This window comes from Coturnix japonica, chromosome 2 (assembly GCF_054131305.1).
Source record: "Coturnix japonica strain WE chromosome 2, WE-NBRP24, whole genome shotgun sequence".
NCBI classification, from domain to species: Eukaryota; Metazoa; Chordata; class Aves; order Galliformes; family Phasianidae; genus Coturnix; species Coturnix japonica.
Window position 1 is genome coordinate 3,066,926 of NC_140664.1, and position 23,777 is coordinate 3,090,702.

General features: G+C 38.4%; 1 long non-coding RNA gene and 1 pseudogene across 1 annotated transcript in view; one reads left to right on the top strand and one right to left on the bottom strand.

Moving 5' to 3' along the window:
• The window catches only part of LOC107310580 (uncharacterized), a 137,172-nt gene that overhangs the window by 21,580 nt on the left and 91,815 nt on the right, over positions 1-23,777 (bottom strand). The window lies entirely within an intron of this gene.
• Positions 11,912-12,534, top strand: LOC146761658 (uncharacterized; annotated as a pseudogene).

Consider the following 23,777-nt stretch of genomic DNA (forward strand, 5'->3'; position numbering starts at 1 on the left):
AAAATGTAGATGTGATACTTAGGGACATGGTTTAGTGGGCAATAGTTGTAGTAGGTAGACAGCTGAACTACAAGAACTGGATCTCTTAGAGGTCTTTTCCAGTCTTAATGATTCTATGATAAAATAAAATGATTTGGCCCTTTCAAATGGTAATATTCTGTGATTCTATAATGTCTGTGCTGGTTAAACTGGAGAATGTGCAAAGGCTGGAAAAGATGATGAATAGTGACTAGAAATGCATGCTATACTTTTGGTATAAGGCCCTGCATTCACTAAGGGAATTTTAAAAAATAGTAATAATAATGAAATTAGGAAACATAGTTGACAAGCCAACCTGGAAATTTCATTGTGACCAAGTAGTACTAAACAGTCAGTGATAGATTAGCATTAATTAGTAACAGTTAAGTGGTGCAGAGAAGCTGGGAAAAAGAGGAAAAAGAGGTTGCCTCTGCTTACAGTACTGGTGATACTGGTAACAGGCTCCCACTGGATGAAGTTGGAAAATGCGTTCAGAAAATTTCTTCTTCCTTTCAGTTTGCTTTCATTTTTGTTTCCTTTCTACACTTTGAAAAGTGACCACTAACAAAGCTTTTATTTGACAGAAGCACATAAAGGCATTTTGTAATTTCCACCCTGCTTATTCTATTCAGACATCTAATAATCATTTTCTGTAGGTCAGAGGAGCTGGTGATTAAAACATTAATACTTATCAGTTCTTACATCTCTGCAGTTAAAAACAGAATGAAACAGAAATAGAGAAATCTCAGAAAACTTGAAGATCTTTCAACAAAGATTTTCCTTTGCACTCCTTTTTTGTATAACTTTTGGCTTCCAAGAAACAGTAGGAACAGGTAACTGATGGACAGAATTTGATTGAAGTAGCTTTACCTATTCACACATGTTGATGATGGCAGTGAACTAGTCACTGGAACAATCCCAGAAGAGAAATGTCATGAATCTTGTACTAATTTAAAATTACAAATTACTCTAGCTTGTAACTTACCCAAGTTAATCACAAGAGCCAAAGACTGAGCTCAGATTGTAGGAGCTATCTACTGCTATATGCAGAATCGTCGGTCAAAAATGCATTTCACAGTTGTCTGCTGTTGGCTTAACATTAATTCCTATTGACCATCTCACATTGCCACTCTGTTTTCCTCTGATTTAAACAAAACAAATACCTTCAAGTGATGTGTACACACACGAACACATACACGCCATCAAAACTGCCTCATATTTATTTTCCTTTGTTTGGTAAAGGATTAAATAAATGACAATCATTTATGAATTCTTCCATAAATACATTACAAATCCACTTCTGCTTTTCTTCTACAAATACACTTGGGATCTCATCTCTGTCAAATCCTGGAAATCTGTTATGAAACCAAGATCTTGTCCTAAGATTCTTGTTGTTACACACACGATCTGCTCCTTAACAGAGTAGTGAAGTAATGAAAACTCATTTTCTGAATCTGCTTTTCAGAGCAAGGTTTTATGGGGAAGGTCTATGCAGAAATTAGGAAACCTTAATTCACCCTGCAGTTGTTATTTCCTTTTCTGAATATAGTTTCCTCAGCTGTACTAGGGAATGAAGAACACTTGCTGCACGGCAGTGTTACTGGAAAAATGTATATACTTATTATTATGATAATAGGTACACACCATCCAGGTATGTCCTAATGCAACTGAGAAAAGCAAGTGCATTAATATGGCAAAATAAGATCTGCTTGAGGCATTCAGTACTACAGAGCATGATAACTGGGTGGGACTGTGCCTGTATATCCACACAAAGGATACACTGTGAGATCTCAGCATCAGCAGCAAGTCTTTCCCAGCTCTCATACCTTCATACCCAAGTCAATGAATATGACACAAACTCCAAAACTCAACATTTTTGTTATTGTTTGTAGGCTATAACAAGTCTGATGATTTATGAGAAGACAGGAACAGAATTAATGGAAATGCTGGAGATAACTGTTTCTTCTAAGACCCATTAAGTAATGCTGACAGGTAAAAATTTCCTGGATATTATTGGAAAGTAGCCACATGACTGTTCACTCTCCCTTATCCATGTAATAGATGTTTTTAGCTCCAGATTACAAACTGTTAGGGTCACTGGCTAATACATATTTATGCAAGCAAAAGATCCTCCAGGACAGCCAAACTCAGCTGTATGCCCTAAAAATGAAGGACAGATTGTCTAGTGCATGTGAGACCTCTACCCATGATATAAACTACCCTCTATGGGCTCTCAGAATGGTAAATTATACATATATGTGGATATATACACACTGGGAGGTCATTTCACTTTTACATGTGGGTTATGTATATTTAATACTATATACAGAGCAACAGCTATGTCTGAAGGATGGGAAAAGTACCATGAGATATTTAAAAGGCATCAAATACTTTTATCTTATAAAAAAATAAAAGTCAAAAGTATTTTGATTACAGGAAATGAGAAACTTCATGCGGGAAAAAGAGTAAATGCAGTTGGGCTCTTCAATCTTGAGAAGGAATTCAGATCAAACACCAGTGGCTGGGAGCTAAATCCACACCATTTCTTATTATAAATTAGACACCAGCTGTCATAAGGCTGAAGATGATTAGACTGTAGAAAATTCCCCAGGGGAAATGATGGATTCTCCATTTATCAAATCAAACTTTGATGCCATTTTAGTAAAACAGAGATAAGCAAAGTCAATATATGGCTATCAGGGTGAATTGTAATGGTAAAATAGACTTTTTCATTTGTGGATTATACTGAGATTGATTCATGATAATAATGAAATTCAGTGGGAATACTTCCCAGTTTCAGGACTGAATGTTAACTTTCTTCTTTGCAGGCAATATCCTAAAAATACAGTTTCAAGAGTACACAGTGCTTTTGTGTGGGTGGAGGGTATTACTTTCTGTTATGAAATGTGAGCTTCTTACTTGAGTGAAAAATACTGCTTTCTGACAACATTTTTGCCCTGCACTGACTATTAAAAATGAGAATATTTTACACTACTCCAATGCCACACAATAGGCCTTCTGCCCTAGAATGAAAGCATCCAGTGACTGGCCCATGAAACAGAAGCTAAGTAATCTCTAATGCAAGCTCGTCTGCAATTGTTTTGACTCATGCTTTGTCAAATTAAGTGGCTTGCTCTTCCCTAATGGTTCGTTTTTAGTCATCCAGTTTACTTAGACTCTCTAGCTTGACCTCCTTAAGATATCCACCCCCTGCAGGAAGAGTGCAAGAACATCATTTTCCCATGGCTCATAGCAGAGAAGTGAAGAATGGAAAAAGTGCAGGTGATGCATATATCTGTCATCTGGCAGCGATGAATGTTTGTAAATCTTTATGAATTTAGAATACTCATTTCTTGTTCCATTACTGAGTGACAATTTAAAGATTTCTGGATTACAACGAGGCTAGTGATATGTACTGGGACCCTGCTGACACATACCTCCTATTATATGGTGTTTGACTGTATATATAAAAAATTAACTGCTCAGTGCCAATATTTTCCGCATTCAGCTGCTGAAGAAAAATTAGTGATGAGAAAAGGACTTTACTCTGATTTCCATCGGGGAATTTAGAGGTAGAATGTACTCTGATCTCTTGGTGTATGTTTTTGTTCTTATTAGAACACAGATAATGTCAAGAGAACTCCAATAAAACTGATAAGAATACACATCTCTTTTCCAGCAAGGACATCTGAGCTTCTACAACAAAGTTTTTCTAGATTTTGTTATTATGGACAAGATGCATTTTAGTTTTACTTGTGACAAAATATTCCCAGTGAATTTCTCCTAGGGGAAGTAAGTGGCAGAAGTTCATGTCAAACAACTCAAAGATTTACAGTTGGAAATCTCAAAGGACCAAAATGATGTATTGGATTGCAAGGTCCGCTTATAATAACCTAGAATGATTTATATGTTGTATTATTGGAATCGTAATGTGTGTGTATATATATAACTGATATGAATGAGCAATAGATGCATTGCATATATACCTACCAGTAGGACTGAAATATATATGTATTCATCATTACAAAAAAAAAAATAAATAAATAAAAAAAATCAGTCCATACTGTTCAGATTTTTCAAAGTGTTCAATGAAAACCAATAAATACTTCCAGCAAAATTTGCTGAATGAGCTCTGAAAAACACTTTTTAAGAACTTCTGGAGTTTAAAGTACCAGATGCACTGCAACATGGAATAAATTAGGAAAAATCTTTGTCCACAAGGATAATTCTAGGTAGCATAAAATAAGTTACCATGCAATAGACGGGGATAAAGAAATAAACCTTCAAATGACAACCCAGCAACTGGCTTAAATTTCTTCTAATTTAAGCTTATTAAAATGCATCTGCAGATCTAGCTCCAAGTGTTCCAGTAAATGGGGTTACGTCAAACTGGTAGACAGTCACTAGTGGGGCTCTACAGGGCTCTATTTTAGAGACAGTTTTCTTTAGTATTTTCATTAATGACTTGGATACAGGACTTGAATGCATACTAAGCTTGTACATGATGCTAAACCAAGAGGAGCTTTTGACTGCCTTGAGAGCAGAGAGGCCTTGCGGGAAGATCTTGAAAAACAGAGGGCTGGGCAATCACCAACAGCATGAAGTTCAACAAGAGCACATGCCAGATACTGTAACTGGGATGGGGTAACGCTGGATATACATCAAGACTGAGGGGACAAGAGGCTGGAGTGCAGCCCCACAGTTTGGGTACCACAATAAAAGAAGGACATAAAACCATTGGAGTGCATCCAAAGAACAGTTGCAAAGGTGTTGGATAGTCTAGGGGGCAAAACATAGAAAAAGAAGCTGAGGTACTTTGGTTTGTTTAGCCCAGAGCAGAGGAGGCTGAGGGGTCACCTCATGGCAGCCTACAGCTCCTCACAGCAAATGGTAGCATTTTTTTCTATGTCTCATGCTATAGTGAGAGATCATAACACTGCTTCCGGCTGTGAAATACCATTGCAGATTGTCTCTAGTATCCCATGTGGTCCAGTTGCTTGCTTTTTATTCTTACTGTTCAATATGTCTTCTATTACTTGGATAGGGAGACAGAATGTTTAGTTCAGCTACAAAAATCCGTTAGCAAGCCATCACAAGCATTTTTGGAATTCAGCTGTTCATTTGAGATTCATGGAAACAGGTTTCTGCACAGGGCAATTCGCAGTTGGATTTCCTGACAGCGTGTCACTCTCAAGCACAAGTTCATCCATGCCTTCCTGCAGCCCTTGAGACAGAGTTGTCTACTGCACTGTTGCTTCCAGCAACATTGGGTGGACATGTAGCAGAGGGAATTTGTGTTGATGTTGTTGATGTCAGTGTGGAGAACTGTCAATTCAAACCGCATGTCTGCTTTAAGGCCTCAGATACCCACTTTTTTCCCGCTCTTCAAAGCTACTAGGTATGATCAGGTTCTCCAGGAACACTACAGTGGGCCCTGAGATTGTATTATCCATTGTCTATTACATATTGAATATACTAAGCAAATTCCCTGTAAGCATATAGAAAGATATGGCCATCTGCTCCTTACCTAATAAACAGGAAGCCAACACACATTCTTAGCTTCCCTTTATCCTAAGGATTATGTCTCAGTTCATGGCAGTAAAAACAGTGAGGAATGTAACTCAAAAACCCAACTCCCAAACCAGCACACCATTCCCCAGCACCTACACCCTGACCTCAGCTAACACGTGATATTCCTTTTCTCTGCAAGACACAGCTGATATTGTTCGGATTGTGAACCTAAAAGTGTAAAATTACTTACAGCTGGAGGAACTGTCAGGCAGGATGATAATTGAAAGCCAGCAAAACAATCAAACCTTTAATTGCTTACATTAAAGAAACGAATTGACAGCAATCAAGCCAATCTATAAAAGGTACCAAAAAGTGACATGTGAGAAAATAGATTAAATTTCATAAGGTACAAGTAAAAACAAAATTGGAAAAAAAAAAAAAAACAAGATTGTGTTGTTTATAAACCTTAATCAATTTAAAACTCATTTTCAATGTATTAAACTTTACTGTTTAATGTCTCCCATTGAATTTTGCCTTTGGCATTGTTCAGCAGCCTCTGTGAAAGCCTTGCACAGTTAAAAAAATAATTTATCAGTACTTCCTCTGCCAACTACACTTAAAATCAAGAAACAGTCCCCCAAATCACAAATAGAACAACACTGTTACATTTCTGAAGGGTAATTTTCCTATTTGGGGAACTGGCAATTGTCTGGGGGGAGATTTTTTTGGAGGAGGAAACACCACTGAGATCAGTATTCATCAGTGACTTCTCTGTTCTCTCTCTATTGCTATCCAAATGGACTCATATGAAGCATTTGACAGTTTCACGTGAAATTCTTGGCTCTAAAATGATGAGACAGGGACCACTCAGTGGGTAAGGAACTGGATGGATGGTCTAACTCAAGGAGTTACAGTCAATTACTTAATATCGGGGTGGAGACCAGTGATGAGTGGTGTACTTTGGGGTCTCTACTGGGACCAGTACTATTTAAACTCTTTGTATGGATAGTGGAACTGAGTGCGCTTTTCATCTTGCCTAAGCTGAGTGGTGCAGTCATCATGATGGTGGGAAGGAATGCCATGCAGAAGGACTTTGACAGGCTTGAGAGGTAGACCTGTGCAGTCTCATGAAGTTCAACAAGGCCAAGTGCAAGATCCTGCACAAAGGTCAGGACAGTCCCAAGCAAGAGTAAAGGCTGGGCCATGACTAGCCCAGAGCAGACCTGTGGAGAAAGTACTGATGGACAGAGAAATGAATATGGACTGGCAGTGTGTGCTCAGAATGCCAGTCTTATCCTTGGCTTAAACAAAAGATGTGTAGCTTACAGGCTGAAGGAGGTGATTCTTCCTCTCTACTCAACTGTCACGAGATCCTCTATGGAATTCTGAATTCAGCTCTGGGACTCCAAACATAACAAAGACAGGGAACTGTTAAAGTGAGTTCAGAGGTATGGCCGTGAAAATGATCAGAGGGCTGGAACATCTCTCATACAAAGACAGGCTGGGAGGACTCAGGTGGTGAGTAAGAATGTGGACTCTACTGTAACAAAGCACAAGAAACTTTTGGATTTTGTATGACTCAGTAATGCAAATAGAATAACTCCAGAAATATGTCCTCGCTGTTTCAAATGTTGTCTTTACTAAAATAATAAGGGTGGAATTGTTGTTTTTGCGGGGTTTTTTTCACTCACCTGTGAATAATTTTAAAAAATATATTTTCTTTTGAAAGAAGATCGATTATATACCGTTTCTTTTTTTCCTCATTATCGATTTTACAGCTCATGATGAAAATCTGATTTTGTAAGAGTGGCATTCAAAAAGGCAAAAGAAAACAGCTGAATCCAAATGTTTAGGATTCCTGGCTGCCATCTATTTTCACTGTCTGTTTGACTGTGTATAGACAGAATGAAGTGCCACCTATGCAATGACTATGCTAATGCTGGCTATCTTCATCTCCTGAAGCTGAGGTACAAAGGTCCTACATAAAATCAATATTTTTTGAAGCTTTCCAATTTTTTACAGTTTTTTCTGTGTCTTCTTTCCAATAGTGTGTTGTCTGGATATTCAGTTTCAACACTGCAGGCTTGGCACTCCATTCGAGCAAAGAAATGTCACACCAGAGGCAATACATGACACTGGTGTCAACCAGTGAGACTGAGAACTGCATAGCTATAGAAGGAATCAAGAGCCAGCTGTCTTTCTGAAAATATAAAGTAAGTTACCTTATGTAAGATGAAGAAAGATTCCACCCTTCCCCAGTGATAAAATACACAAGTGTTATAGCTGGGTCTGAATTTTGCACACCATAAAGGATTGAAAGAAGGACTGCTAGCAAAGTCATGGTACTGGAAACAAACCTCCTGAGAATAGTAATAATAATAGTAATTAAAAAAAACATCTCAGGGGAGGAGAGTTTAAAATCAATACATAGATTATTTTTTTTTATTTTTCATTTTTTTTTGAGAATACCAAAAAGAATGCCATTGTCTGCTGTATTGCACTACTTAATAGACTAGAAATACTAAACTAATAAATTCAAGATTGTTCTGAAGAGAAAAAAAAATAAAATCAAAGCATTTCCCTTCTGAAAAGGTCATAATTACTGATTGCTTCTCTCAAACTCTGGGAAAATAAATGAGAGGGAGAGCTATGTGTTCCTTCAGCCACAGAAATGCAAAATTTTGGTATGGGGGATACATAGTATTGGCTTCATTCTGACTCCCCATAGAAGAATACTTCTCTATTCAGGGTCAAACCAAGAGCCCTAGTAGATAGAACCGAACAATCCTTGTTCTGCAATATGCCACAGTAGAAAAGACTGTGAGTGCTTTGATTGTCTAACAGTGGTCAGAATGATTGACTTCTCTTTTTCCTGCCATGACAAAATTACTGGTGCTACCTTCTTGGAAACCACAATAGTGCCAACCAAGTTCCTACTTGTAGAAAAAGGCAAAAAAGTCGTTCAAAAAATCAACTTTATTTGACAATTGTACCCAGAAGGAATTCTTTTCTGAATCTGGTCTTGTATTTTTTATTGACAGTAATAGTGATGATCCTTATACTGGTGTTATAATTCCCTCCCTTGCCCTAAGACATAGTATATGGTGAAAGAAACTAATGAGGCAAAAGGCAGTCAATAACAGCCTTCAAATGTGCTGTTTATAAAATCCTTCTAAAAGGAAAGAATAAAATAGCCATTTTAATAAATTAAAAAACCCTGATGCACAGCTTGCTGGATGGCAGATTGAATCAAGATGGTCGACATGTCACCCTGTAGTACTTCCCCAGTGAATAATGACACAAATGTCAGATTTGCCCTTCTAACTGGTATTGATGCATTCAGGCAAAACCATATATCAATCAGTCTTTAGGAGCCTGTTATGAGTCAATCCACTGAGGCTCTCAGCTTCCCACATCTCGTAAGAATCTGAGCAGTGATTTGTAGTTACTGTAGTCGTTTATAATGCTTCATATCTCTCAGATTGTTTAGAGCCTAAAGCAACAGTCCGAGCTGTTTTACATCAGCTGCATTATTGGCACAGGACAAGTGTGTATTGCTGTATTTTCTCCTTACCATGATGCTAGTGCCTCACCTAATTAAATAAGATTAGTACCCTGCACATTTAATTTTTTGATGCCTGAAAAATGACTCATTACATGTACCTTGCTTTGCCTTATGAGGTCCTTAGGACAAAAATACTGAAGAGGGTACTCATCAGAAAAGTATCCCCAAAATTCACAGCCTAAATTTGAAATCTTAAATAAAGATCATCAAGGCCTGAAGACACATTAAATGGGTTGTAAGTTACATTCCCTGACTGTGTTGCAGCAACTGTGAGTTTTTCTTATGTTCATGTTTTGGAGTTCACTAAAAATGCTCTTCTTTAAAAAATATATAGGAAAAATTATTTTATGTTGACAGGTTGTTTTGTTTTGAGATTTTGTTCCTTTTTCTCCCAGAAAAGAAAAGAAAATGAAATGTTCTATGGGAAGAAATCATTAAAAGAAGGCACTCTGATTGCCTTAAAAATGCCTGTGATTTATAAAAGAAAATCTGATTTTCAGTCATGATTAGTTGTTCTTACAAAGGAATAAGCTACCAATCCCAAATGATTCCATTCAGAACCCCATTATACCTAATTAAATCTTTTTTTTTCCTTTCCTTAATAGAAGTTCTGAGTGTGAATAACTTTGCTTAAGCAGTTTCACGAGTCTGGCTACACTAAATTGCAGATGGGACCTCCCAGGAGCAGAACAAACCCCACCAAAACCCTCATAAACAAAATGCCAGCATCTGGAGCCAGAGAGAGAAGCACAAGCAGGAGAGGGAGAAGAATTACAGATCTGGGAATAGCCTATACATCAACAGCATCAAAGGGGAAAGAAAAGCTCTTTATTTATTGCTTACCAGCCTCCGGGGCATGAGCGTCACTCAGCATTAGCATTCACCTTTATAACTGTGCTATGATTTACAGCTCCACACTGGTGCAAACAGTGCTACCAGTTACACCCCTAAAAGAACATGTGCAGAATATATCCCAGATGCTTTCTCTTCCCTCTCACATAGGATATGAACATATTGTTTTTTTCAGCCTGAGCCTGGAATAGAGGTATAAGAGATGGGTCTGATCTGCGTTATTATGTGAGTGCTAATAGAACACCACATTTTGGCACATTATGTAGAAATTTGTGTTCATACAGGTTAAGCTGATGTAGAAAGGTGTGCAGATGTTAGGCAAAAGAAAGGCATTTAGTCAAAAAAAATACTTTAGTCAAAGCTACACAACTGCTTTCATAGAATCACAGAACTGCTTAGGTTAATCACCACCTTCTGAGTAAAAAAAAAACATTCTAGCATCTAACTTAAATCTTCCCTCTTTAATTTTAAAGCCATTCCCCCTCTCCTCCATGTTACAGTGACTTCTGTAATTTATTTGCATTTATTTTTCTTGAATTGTTTCACAGAGGCACCCATGAGATGAGATGGGAATGCTAAACATTTCTCAGAGACAGCCTTCAAATGAAGGTGGATGCTCAAATATTGGCAATGGCAATAGCTGGCTACTGACTGCTCAGAAATTCACTTAATGTCCTAAAACCCACATTTTTATCAAGCTGACCGGTACAGTCTGTGGTACTGCCCTATTTTTAGATGGCATGTTAATGTTATTAAGCCAAAATAGATAAAATACTGGTGCTCTGAATTTTGCTGTCTGAACTCAAAAGATTACTCATGAGAAAGACAAACCATCCCACTTACCTCTGAGAACCTGTCACAGAGAGCTTGGAGAGGGTACATTACAAATGGCAGATCTCAAGGTTTCTTTTTCTTCTTTTAAATATGGAGTAAGATGAGAACCAAGATTTTTCTCCGTTTATTCACTTTCTCCAGTTTCCTATTTATTTATTTATTTAGGTCAGGGGAGGTCTAAACATTTAGTTTTCATCATCAGAGAAGAAAGGATCTGCAGTCTGGCCATTACAATCAGCTAAATTAAAGCTGGGTCTCCACATATCCTGGTTAATTTTATAGAAAGGCATTTTCTTTTGGTTTCCAATAACACCAACTGAAGGGATGCATCTTTAAGCAGGTACTCATTAGATTTCAAACCTTGGATCCAATCCATTTTCCCTCCCATTTAGCCCTGTATAGACAGCTGCTAAGCGCTTCAGAAACGCCTGTGCACAGAGACCCAGGCGTTACATGCTTTCCACCAACATTAAGTCTCACAGCAATGCAAACTTTATCCCCCCCTAAGGAGGAATGAAAGGCAACTGATTTTTTTCTTTAAAGGTGATGCAGAGGACAGACTGTAGGAAAGGTTTTGTGCAAGGAGAGAGTAGAGAGAATTACTGCTAAGATTTTTAGTGTGCATAAACACTGTGATGTCTTTGATGCCTCAGGCTATAGAAGCACAATCATTACAATGAAGACCATATTTCTTTCCATCTTTCTGTTGGTCCTACAGCACACTGGGTGATCCATCTTCCTCACAAGCTCTACATAATCATATATATATACTTACATATTTGCTTCTCACAAACAGTGTTTAACCTTTTGAGCACTGCAATTTGAGATGTCAGAGAATGCACACTGCATGATGAAGCATGAAAGACAAACACCAGCCAGAGAGCAAAGGAATACACAGTATGTGTATGTTTGCTCAAGCTAAACATGCCTGCCATGTCTCCCACAACATCCTTCTCTCCAAATTGGAAAGATACAGATTTGAGGGGTGGACTTTTCAATGGACAAAGAGCTGGCAGCAGGACTGAGTCCAAAGAGTGATGGCCAATGGCTCAGTGACTGGATGGAGACCAGTGACAAGTGGTGTTCCTCAGGGGTCAGTACAAGGACCAACACTCTTTAATATCTTCTTCAATGACATCAGTAGTGGGATCTTGCAAGTTTGCAGATGACACCAAGCTGTGTGGTGTGGCCAATACACGTGAGGGATGGGATGCCATCCAAAGAGACCTACTGAAACTCGAGCTGTGGGCCCAGGAGGGCCTCATGAGGTTGAATAAATCCAAGGACAAGATCTTGAACCTGGCTCATGGCAACACTCACTATCAATACAACCTGTGGGACAAAGGATAGAGCACAGTTCTGACAAAATGAGGGTACTGGTGAAGGGAAAGCTGGATATGAGCCAGTAATGTGACCTTACAGTGCAGAAAGCCTACTGTATACTGAGCTTCATCAAAAGAAGCATGGCCAGCAGGTTAACGGAGGTGATCCTGCTCCTCTATTCTGCACTGGTGAGGACTCACCTGCACAACACTGTCCAAACGTGGAGTCCTCAGTACAAGAGTGTCATGAACCTGTTGGAGCACATCCAGAGAAGGGCCACAGAAATGATCCAAGAGATCGAACACTTTCCGTGTGAGGACAGGCTGAGAGAGCTGGGGCTGTTTGGCCTGGAGAACAGAAGGCTCCATGGAGACCTGAGAATGGCTTTTCAGTATCTAAAAGAGGATTATAAGAAAGAACAGACTCTTTAGCAGGATTTGTTATGACAGAACAAGGGAAAATGACTTCAAAGGGGGAGATTTATTTTGAAAATAAGGAAAAAGTTTTTTATGATAAGGGTTGTGAAGCACTGGCACAGGTTGCCCAGAGTGGTGGTGGTTGCCCCATCCCTGGACACATTCAGGATTAGGCTAGATGGGACTCTGAGCACCTGATGTAGCTGTATGTGTCCATATTCATTGCATGGGAGTTGGACTAGATGGCCTTTAAGGGTCCCTTCCAACTCAAATGACTGATTCTGTGAAAAGCTGAACAATGAGGAGGGCTGGAACTTTGTGGCAGAAGAGTAGAATGGGTATGAGTTTATCCACACTTTTCAGAGGTAGAGAATGCATCATCATTGTTTATAGACTGAGCAATGCAGATGCTTTTTTATTCAAACATCATTCAAATGAAAAAATGTACCACTAATTCTTCACTTAGAAAAGGTTGGAAACACATAAATGTAAATGCTTGGTAACACAAAGCAAAACTCCACAATCTGTACTGGTGGAGGATCAGAACACTTATAGCAAAGAGGGAAATAGTTATCACTTGAAAGATGCATGATCATTATTATTTGCCTTTTTTAGTTCTTGAACAGGATTTTTCTAAATTTTCTAAAATTTTCTAAATTTTCTAAATTTTTCCTTAAGCTCATATGAGGATAACTCATAATGAGATATGAGGCTCTTCACACTATACATCCAAAGGAAACTACAAAACACAATCCACTCTCAGCCTCCATTCAGTTGATTCAGCCATGTGGAGCATTTCTTTTATTTCCTAATCAGATGATTTATATAACTATGAAACCCTCAATTAATTTTACAATTGAATGTATCATTGATGATTATCTGCAATGAGGCTTGAAGACTGGAATTAAAAACATATTAGTATTTCCATGAGGAAAGTTCAAGAGTACGGACACAGAGGTAGACCAAATCCAATAGTCCCTGGTAGACTCACACTGAATTATTTTCAGTTTTCCAGAATTTTCTCTTTGCTATGAATTATTTAAATGTCCCACATGAATTATTGAGTGTCCCCCACACACACAGGAACAGTGTTTCAAGGCCAGAAGGGACCACTGCAATCACTCAGCCTGATTTACCTTGTAATGCAGGTTACAGTCACACCTTTACTTTCTCACTGGTCTTACCAATCCTTTCCTCTGTGTCCCCATACTAATGCTCAGCACATCCTATTACATACAGCAATGCCATAATTTCCAGGGAATTACATATAATCTCAGATGAGATGTTCTCTGCCTACATCATCTTTTGGACTTCTCTTTCATGTTATTGAACATGAAACGGTTTATCCCTTATTCACCCAACCCTGTGTTGCAACCTTGTTTTCCCAGTCTGACAAACTCCCCTGGCAGTGAAGAAATACACAGTTGCAGTGGGCTAGGAGGAAATGTCCAGTTTTAACCATTAATGATATTTTAAAAGTAATTTATAATCAAGAATTGTATAATAAACCCAGTGAGGCATTTTGCCCACATACAACTTGTTATGGTTTCTGTTAGGAAATGCCACAAATATTTCTGGTTAAAGATGATCTATGGATAATTAACTGAGTTGCACTACAATCCTCGAGTATGCAGAAAATATATACACACAAAACTTCACCCTTAAAAATGAATCTATCTTATTGATCAATTTACTGAGTGTGTGGCTATATGACCACCACATCACCACTTGCGAGGTGAAAGATGGATATTCAATTCCATGTATTGGCATGGGTTTAGCAGGAGACTCAGGTCTGGGTTTTCATATCCTAAGCATTTACTACCACTATTACTGTCTTTGGTTTTGAGGGATAGTTGGAATATTTGTATCTCCCTCAGTCATAGCTAAGTGACTACAATAACACTAAAGTGTTATCATTTCTTATTATTTCTACACCAACATGTATCTCAAGGCTCCAGATGGAAGCAGAAGACCATTTTGTTAACTAGATGGTAGGAGATCAGCTCTGCTGTGAAAAGTGAAGTGGGACATTTTACCCAGGATATTTTACCCACAAAGCAACATAAGAACATGAGAACCCAGTGCAGCAAGACAGCTGTAGCTACACTCCAAATGGAAATCATTCATTTTCATTACTCTGCCATCTTCTTTATCTCTTATTTTTCCTTCACAATAAATCATCACTCCAGCATTTGTCACTGTGTTGAAAATATTCACCACAATTTTTAGAACTTAAGTATTCTTTAAAGAAAACTACAAAGTTTAAGAGTTCATTTCAAATAGAAAGTCAAATCTGTCTACAGAGTATCCGGAAAGGCTAGAGAAGCCGGGTTCTCCCTAGATAGAAATTAAATATGAGTTGGTGCCATCAACAGAGCTTCACTGATTTTTATTCCTTTCTATAAATCTTTCTTGGTAGGTAATTAAGGCAACAAATCCCTGGTTTACTGCAATGACAGACCTGTTTTACATTTTGTTCATTGTTAGGAGAAATGGCCATTTATCCTACATTTAAGTTTGCATGCATTCGTAATTTCAATTATTTTCTTTCCAGCCTTTGTCTCCACACTGAAATATATCTGCTTTCCCTTTTGCTTTAGGGATTGGCATATCCTCATTTCACTATTATTTTCAGAGCTCGGTAAACCATTATTAGAAGACTGTAAGGAAATACTGAAGCAAGGACTAAGGTGGGTTATTTTGGAATTCCCTCCAGACCCGTGTTTTTAATATTTAAAAGATCTTCAAATGCACAAAAATTACTTCAGACAATCACTGCAAGCATAGATCATATAAAGTATGACTGTTTAGCTATTTATTTAGCTCAATGGAAATACAAGCCAGATTTTTCCAGTTGGCCAAGAAACTCTCATCCTTTCTCTGATGCAGCCCACAAGGACTTTTTAGACATCATCTTGGACAGCTTGCTCAAGATGGATTTGCAGTTGCAGACATTTTTCAGAAGCTGTGCAGCTAAGTTCCTCATACTGTAGAATGGCAGAGTGATTTACAGTGTTGTCCGTGTCTCTACACCCATGCTATATAAAGCAGCAGGTGAATATCTCAATACCTTTGAATGGTGCCTAAGCCTAAGCCAGCCTAAACACGCCTGCACTGTAGCAGTGGTTGCAGTGTGACACACTTTCAGCATTTATTAGCCAGATTGCTGTGCAACAGCAATGAAAAACTAATTAAATAACATTTTAAAGAAAGGGCTGGAAGGTCGGAAGGGACCTTTAAGGATTCTTTGTTTCTGTGATTCTGTAAGATTGATTCTTAGTCCCTTTAAAATGTTATTTAATTAGTTTTTCATTGCTACTGCATAGCAATCTGGCCAATCTTACATGAGCTATTACAGTATATGATGAGACTTACCATTTTTTACTGGTCTTTCTTATCTTGAGTGAAGGGTTACAAATTCATTAGCTGCTCAACAAGCTACTAAGTACCTTCTATGTCATCACGTAGGTAATTATAAGGAGCATATTGGCAACTGTTTGTTTCTTTTTATCTCTTGTGCTATATCTGAATTACATTAAGTTCCAACTGTCTGTCCAGAAAATAACAAATAATGTCATTAGACAGACACTGAGATTCAATTCGTTTTCCTCAGAGACAAATGAAGCTATTGTCACAGCAGAGTTGGTTTCCTCTGCATTCTCAGATAATTAATATGCATTTGAAGAGATGCTGGAGATGATCGCTTGTGAGGCATGACAATTAGGGTTGGGAAGAATGGAACAAATAAAGAAATGTTTCCCAAATGAAGCACTGTATATCATATCACCATTTTTATAGTCTTGGCACCCAGATGTCCATGTGGTAGTCCCAGTGTAGAATATGCACACATCAAAAAATGCCATCCTGAAAGAAATAGGAAAATATTTCCTTTTCTACTACCATAGCGATACCAGTTTACTTATGTAGCTATCTGACAGGATTTTTTTTTTTCTTGGTTTTCTTTAAACTCTTTAGAAATTAATATGAAGTAAGCCAGAAAAAGGGATGTTATACTTAATTAGATCAAGAGAATCCAGGTGAGTATTCAAGTGGGAAATAATATGACTGGTAATTCATATTAGTAATGTGGAAAGTAATTAATTGCTGTGCTTACTAATCACTCCCTAAATGAAACAAATACAGCTGTACGAACAACTTTTTGGCTCATTTTAGCCCACCTACTGAACATGCAAATTTAAGTCAAAAAGAATCCTGTGGTTGAATTCTATCCAGTTCACAATGCAACACTTTATTTGCCACATGCTGGAGGTAGTACTGGGTCTACCAAAGCATGGATGATCATTTGTTTGATGAGAAACCTTAAGACAGGAAGATCTGAAGATGAAAAAAGGAACATCTGAGGATGTCATGTCAATTTTTTAAAGCAGTTGAGGAAGGTGCATCCAAACTCATCCATCAGAGCTCTAAATGACCTCTAAATTGGAGATTCACCAGTGTCAACTAATGAGTGAATTCAAAATTAGATCTCAAAAGTCTTAGCTGGACCACTCTGTAATCTTCACCTGAGACAGTTTGTGGCTGATAGAGAAATTGCTCTCTTACCCTTATAAATGCATTGCCTTAAGCCGTTAAAATAGCAAATGTCGTTGATCAAACACATTTTGAAGCACTTGTGTTGATATCAATAAAACTATTCAGAGCTATGGATGAGGATGAAAAATGCCCATGGGCCTGGTCGTACTCAAAAAGAAGTCAATAGCAAAATTCTGTGTGACCTGAAAGATATAGGACTGAACCTTTCATTAATGCCATGGTGTTCAGATATTGACCCATCCACATCAATTTATCACAACTATGCCTTCATATTTAAAACACATTTCTTCTTTCAGTTAAAAAAGAATTGCAAAAATATTCTTATTACTGTAGCGATGTTCCCCTCCTACAAGAAAACCTCCTGTTTACAGCCTTTTGCAGACTGAATAATTATTGTTGTAGCCAATTGCAAATGGGCATCCAAACTCCAGAGGAATTTTTGCAAAATTGCCCACAGAACGGGGCAAGAGGTTGAGTTTTCAGAAAGTGAAAGGATCACAACCATGTGGTCTAGGGAAAATGTGTTTTAATCTACAAGTCCTGGTCTATTCTCCTCAGTTCCTCTCTCGTGTCTTAATTTGACAGGTTGTGTAGCACTGCTAACGGTGAAGTCATCTGAAGTGCACACAGTATACCTGTTAAAAATAATGAAAGGAATGTGAGAAGTGTAACAGAACTGATGCTCAAGATGACAGCAGCTTTCACTAGCCGCTTTCAAATCTAAGTAATGGACAGAGAGAATAGTAGATGCCCCTTATCCATTGCTCCATATAGAAGGAAATACAGCTATATGACATATTTTTAATTGGATTTTCTCTAACTCTGCATTCCATTCAATAATTTTGGTGGGAGGGCTAATACTTTCATCTACATTAATTGCTGTTCCTGTTTCTGCAGTGGCCAAAGATAAAAGAAATTTAAGGAATCATAATCATTGAATGGTTTGGATTGGAAGAGACCTTAAAGATCATTATGCTTCAGACTCCTCTGCCTTGGGTAGGGTTACCAACCACTAGACCAGGATACCCTGGACCCCATTCAGTCTGGCCTAGAATGCCTTCAGAGCATCTAACGGTTCCCTGCATGAACCATACTAACTTGATACACTGCTTCTGGAGAAACCATTTGCTCCAGGTTTTAAAGAGTCTCTCAGGAGAAACTTTTTGATATCAGAAATCCAGTCCATGAGTGCAAGGTGCAAAGGCCCAGTATCTTCATTCTCTTTTCTGTCCCTTTCGTGTCAGATTTCAAGGTCACACTGCTGCATCAGTTGCACTGGCATATTTCTATGCCAGTTGATTTGCTTAAGTAGAGGAACAGTCTGAATACAGAGCACAGGGTTGGTTGTCAGAAGAAGCATGTTTCCTAAACAAAGATAAAATATCACTTAGATTCTAGAGAAAAGTGAACAAAATGAGAAAGTTTTGCTTTTATCTAGCTTCCATCAAAGGAATCAATGTATACAATTGCTGGCAAAAGAGACACCTTATTAAATAATCTACTCTTTCATATTGGAAATTATGGAACAATTTAGAAATATAGATTCTGGTAACTATGGAACCAGAAAAATTCAGACTTGTGCTATATTCCATTATCATCTTCATTTTCCACTTCTGGCTAGGAAGACCTACTGTTTCATATAATCTGATAGAAGGCGGACTCAGTTTTGAAGCCATCTTTAGTTTCAGAAGGCCATGTGTCTTCCTTCGGATTTTCTACAGGATGTTCTTTCTTCTTCACTTCCCTTTATGAGATTTTTCATAAGGCAATTAAGTATCGACATGTCTTGTTTGCATCATATGATATGCCAAATATTAGATCCAAAACAGAGTGCAGGAATGTACAGTGCTATATGCATCCCTGATGTGTATTGGCTTTATCTCCTTAATGTGTTTATGGTTCCTTCACTTACATCATTTTTAATAAAGTTTCTTAGGCAATTAATTTTAAGGGTCCCTCCATCACTCAGTGCCTGCATTACCTCACCTCTTCCTTTGCCTCATCAACTTTTCAGTACCTGTCAAACCCTGAGGCCAGTTTAAACCATATTTGGTAGAGGTGTAAATGTTTCAAAGTTACATGATAGGTCTTGTGGAATTTTACAGCTGGCAAAAAAGATTCATTAATTAGTAAAACACACACGCTTTAGGGAACTGATTCATCTGACCTGTTTTACACATTTACTGAGATATTAAACATCCACGAGATAAGCCTGGCCCTTGAAACATTCCCTCTTGCCACCTGGCTCAAAAGAAGCCTAGACAACTAGATCATACATAAGCAACTTTACAAAACATATCTAAAGTTGAATCCTGCATCTTGGCCTTGAGCTATTTGGATGGGGCCCTGGGCTGCCTGATCTGGTGGGTGGCAAATCTGCTTATAACTGAGGGGTTGGAACTGGCTGATCTTTAAGGTTACTTACAACCCAAGTGATTCTGTGGTTCTATGATTCTATTATTCTAATAGGTGAGGGGTCTGGAGCACAAGTCTTAGGAGCAGCTGAGGGAGCTTGGATTGTTTAGTCTGGAGAAGAGGAGGGTCAGGGGATAGTTGCACTCCACAACTTCTTCTGGAGGGAGGTCGTGATGAGGAGAGGCTTGGCCTCTTCTGCCGGGCAACAAACAGGACCTGAGGAAATGGCCACAAGTTGTACCAAAAGAGGTTTAGACTAGACGTTAGAAGGAACTTTTTCTCTCAGAGAGTGATCAGGCATTGGAATGGCTGCCCAGGGTGGTGGTGGAGTAGCCATGCCTGGCAGTGTTGAAGAGGCATCTGGATGGGGAGCTACAAGATGTGGTTTTGTGGCTTGTGGTTGCAATGGTAATGGAAGAATGGTTGGACTAGATGATCTTGTAGGTCCTTTCCAACCTTGTGATTCTATGATTCTATGATAATCTGAGACAGCTACATTTACATAACAATCTTCAACTGAAGCATAGCCTTGTGGTCTAACTCTATCGCCTAGAAAGTGATTTTTATTGATATTTCAAATGATATTTCTGCTTAGCATTAGGAGAGGATTTCCTGCAGAACAGAAGTAGTGAAGTAGTGAAGGCCTTTTTAACACCATGTATTTCCAAACACCTATTACAAAACCTGCCCCCAGTTTTGTGATGAAGCCATAGAAAGAAAATACATCCCCTCATCCTACCAGTGTAACTGAAAGTGAAAATTTCAGATCTTTCATTTACAAATCCTTCCAAACATATAATTCATTTTAAGGTGTCCAATCAGGAAATCTAAAATATTCCATTTGCCTAAGTTGACCAGTCGTAGTCTAGTAGTGACCATTCAGAATGAGATGCATTTGAAATCTGTTAGCATGAAACATTCATAGGATTTTTCCTGCATATGCATTAAAAATCAATCAATCAATCAAAGTGCCTTTACAATCAGAACTAAAAGAGAAAATTAATTAAATACACAGAAAAAAAAAACAAGCTGGTTGTTCTTTTTCAAGTGACAGAAACAGGAATTTGGCACAATCACCTTCTGGCACAGCAGTACAGAGCAACAGAGTCATCTTGTGAAAAAGTCATCCCACTGATAGTTAAGCCTGCATATGTTAAATCTCATTTCTCCTACAGAACTGAGCTTTTCACAACAGTAACTTGGCAGAGTAACAGGCAAGTACAGTAGGGTAAGTATAAAGAGGTTTTCCCTGAGGCAAGCTAGGAAAAAAAGTTTTCTTGAAGAGAGAGCAAGGTATCGGGACTGGATAAGCAGAACTGATGCAGGAGAACTCAACTGAGCCAACAGCTGATGCAGTCCTCTAGTGGCTACCTCATCTATATATCTGAATGTCACTAGGGAATCGTTTATTGGCTGAGTCATTAGACTTGAGCTGGTTTCAGGCATAGTGATGATTTGACAGAAGAGGCAAAAGGGTTTAAGAACTGACAAGAATTTGCTGCAGAGAAGCTGAAGGGTCTTATTTGGCCAACCGAATCAGGCATTGATCCCCAGCAACATCATTCCAAATGTCTTTATCTTTCAAATACAGTTCTTTGCATCGAACCAAACAATAGTTTGGCCAGAATAGACCATATCTTGACAAACTTCATGCTCCGTATCTGAATTTGAATGTGAATATTAAGCACAGGCTCCATCTAGTAGCTGCTGCTGTATGTCTTGCTCTGTGCTTCCATGTTCAAATTGGCTGTTCAGCGCTCCTGGTGAAAATACAGGGCCTGGGTTCTGATTTTGATTGACAATGCATCTCAAAGACAGGAGAAACTGAATTCTGTGCAAAATTCACAGCAGCAGCTGTGATGTCTGTGGTAAATTGCACACCAAAGACAGCATGAAATCTGAGCAGAAAGCTTCCTTAGTCAATAGAATCAGTTTCTCTTCTAGAACAGACAAACAGACCTTCTGAAGAAGCATTTCTTTACTGTGTAGGTGATATGATAAAACCCAGAATCACTGTGGATTCCTCTCCTCGTAGATGTTCAAAATCCACTTGGACATGGTCCTGGACAACCTGCTGTAGGTGTCCCTGCTTGAGGAGAAGTGTGACCAGATGAACCCAGAGGACTCTTGCAACCTCAGCCATTGGATGATTCTATGAAATCACCAGGAATTGTCTTAGCTTCTCCCATGAGAATCAAGCTATGTCTTTCTCTACTCCTTTATCTACTGCCAACATGATACCTTCTGGTTATGCCAGAAAAGTCCTTAGAAAACAACTCTGGCAATGTGCATTTGAGCATCTCCTCTAGTAGTACACAACTGGGCCATCTGCAGCAATATTTTACTATGTCTCTTGTCAAGTGTATCCTCAGGATGAGGCCAAACATGTTTGTGGCATAACACTGAAGTACCATCTGCTCTCTGCACAGAGCCCGAGGAAAAAGAGCACAGTTTGATTAAGGAGGAGATAATCGATCAAAACAATTGCAGAGCTTAGCTGCGATTGATGAGCTTCAAGGGAATATGCACTAGGATAACAGACTGACTTTTTTCCAGTTACCCTAAGCTGCTGTCCACTCTAAATGTGAAACCAAAGAGAAATAGTAGTCTATGTCCAATGTCCAGCTGCTTAGGCATCGTTGCTAAAAATTATCTATATGAGTTTATATAATCCCATTAGCACTTGGATCTTCAGTGACATTCAGTAGCTTCATCTACTTCATTTAAAACATCAAAGATATTTAGGGGAAGAAATCAAAAGCTGGTTCACTTTCTCCATCTAGTTCTTTAATGTTGATGGAAAGGCAGCTTGGCCTAACAAGTAAAGAACCAGGTTATTAGAGAGCAGTTCCGTATTTCACTTCAGTTTATGCTATTGATCAGTGAAAATGGCTTCTGGTTTCCTCCATTCTAATCTTCCTACTTCAATTCCTTGATTATTTTGTCTCCATAAATAAGGATGGCCTTCAGGACGTGAAGAGCTTATGTTGCCTAAACATAGATATCCTTCTTAGTTAGTCTAGAAGGAACAGGACATTTTAACAGTTATCCTTGCCTAGTCATTGGATCCCATCAGATGTAAGTTATCCAACCTTATTCCAGATGTCTGAAGCTAAAAATCCCATTCCCAATAAAGCAGACTGGGCTAAATGTTAAATCTAACTGGAATGTTCAGTCATTCTTCTGATCCACAATTAGAAATACCTACTGATAAAGACAGAGCTCACAATTTCAGTCTAGGAAGGGGGTTTGTAACCTTCAAAAATTAGTCCTGTTTAGATAGTAAAATTATTTTGTGATTACAGATAAAATACCTCTGGACTTTTCCACACCCCTTCCTAAAAAAACTTCTGCCCTTGCAGTACATGCTCCCACTCTCCTCACCACAAAAATAATAATAATAAAAAATTAAATGCTTTCTTCTTTATCCAGCTCTGAATATTTTCAAAAATTGACCTTTTTCAAATGTAAGCCTTTTTCAAATATGGTTTACTCATCTATGAGCTTAGTGTCTTGCCTATCTGATAGCAACCTTTTTTCTTTATATTGATAGATTCCTACATAGTTTAGGAGTAGTCTTATTGATATGATTCATTACACTTTAAGGTACAAAACTCTCTAGTTGATGTCTGGAAACAGTGACTAAGTTGAAGTCCATCACACTGATTTATTGAAACTGGCAGCTTGAGTCCAATGAAGAATCCAAGAACTTTTTGCCAATGCACAGTAACTTTGTTTAGTCAATTGAGGATGTATCCGTCTTTCAGCTGGTATTGATTACTTTTACATTTTTTTACATGCTCAGGCTGTAAAGATGAAAAAACAAAAACAAAAACAAACAAACAAACAAAAACACCAATCCCACTACAAAAAGTAATTTGTTTTGACAAAATAAAAAATGTTAAATCTCTATATGGATAAGCCAGAGTGAGAAAAACAATAACTCTCTTCTCCTGTAGTATAAGGATTTTATTCTGAATCTCAACTCACAAAGCTGATTATTATTATTAAAAGACAGAAAAGTTTGGGGCATGGGAATTTATGGCAGAACAGTATTTACACTGTAAGTCATCATGTTGTGTTAAACAGGGTACACATAGATACACAAAATCACAGAGTGGCTTGGATAGGAAGGGACATTAGAGCCTCCCCAGTTTCTACCCCCCTGCCATGGGCAAGGTTGTCACCCACTGGATCAGGCTGCCCAGGGCACCTTGAACACCTCCAGGGTTTGGACATCTACAGCCTCCTTGGGCAATATGTGCCAGGGCCTCACTACCCTATGGGTG